This window comes from Gekko japonicus, unplaced genomic scaffold (assembly GCF_001447785.1).
Source record: "Gekko japonicus isolate JY-2015 unplaced genomic scaffold, Gekko_japonicus_V1.1 scaffold3825, whole genome shotgun sequence".
Lineage (NCBI taxonomy): Eukaryota > Metazoa > Chordata > Lepidosauria > Squamata > Gekkonidae > Gekko > Gekko japonicus.
This window is the reverse complement of record NW_015173252.1, coordinates 1-855: the sequence shown is the minus strand read 5'-3', so window position 1 is coordinate 855 and position 855 is coordinate 1.

Below are 855 nucleotides of genomic sequence, written 5' to 3'. Positions count from 1 at the left end.
GAGCGGTTTCTTTCAAGAGCTCCCTCAGCCCCACCCACCTCACAGGGTGTCTGTTGTGGGGAGGGGAAGGGAAAGGAGTTTGGAAGCCGTTCTGAGACTCCCTTGGGTAGTGAAGGGTGGGGTATAAATCCAATCTCTTCTCTCTTCTTCTTCTTCTTCTTCTTCTTAACTTAAAGGGGGCTCCCTATCCTTCCCTCAGGTTTCTGGGCTGAGCCAGTGGCCAAAATGGCCAAAATACCATACTGTGACCGGGTGGGACAGCCAGAGTTTCATCAGCAAAGAAGAAAACACATTACTAGGGCGGCTCAGTCAATAAAAGGAAAAGAGAAACTGTTAAATACTGGGTTCTAGATGCATTGCAGTGATCAGCTCAGATTTATTCAGTGATTTCAGCTAACTACAAGATGAAGCTAGCAGGGCTGGAGCCCTGCTTATATGCATGCAAAGCACCACACCCAACACACACCCACTCCCAGTGATAGGCTATTTACATTACACTGCTTATCTGTGGGTTAGTTCCTGGATCCAGGCGAGCTATTGTTCTAGAGAAGCAAGCTCAGCCCGTTCTAGGTGCAGCAAGAGGAAAGGCTTAGGCTCCATACGTAACAGAAACGGAGGGAGAAATCTTGCCTCTGAAGGAGGGAAGTGGACAGGGCCATCATATTTTCCAAGTGCACATGCAGCCGAATTGGCCCTCATTCTTATGGTCTTGGTCTTGGGTGACACTGGTCAAACGGATGAGGAATCACAGCACCCCGTTTTCCTCCAGACCCCTGAAGCAGGCCGCCTTCTAATGTCAGCATGGAATGGGGGCCACGATCAGTGTTCTCTCTAAGATGAGTTAGTCTGAGCTAG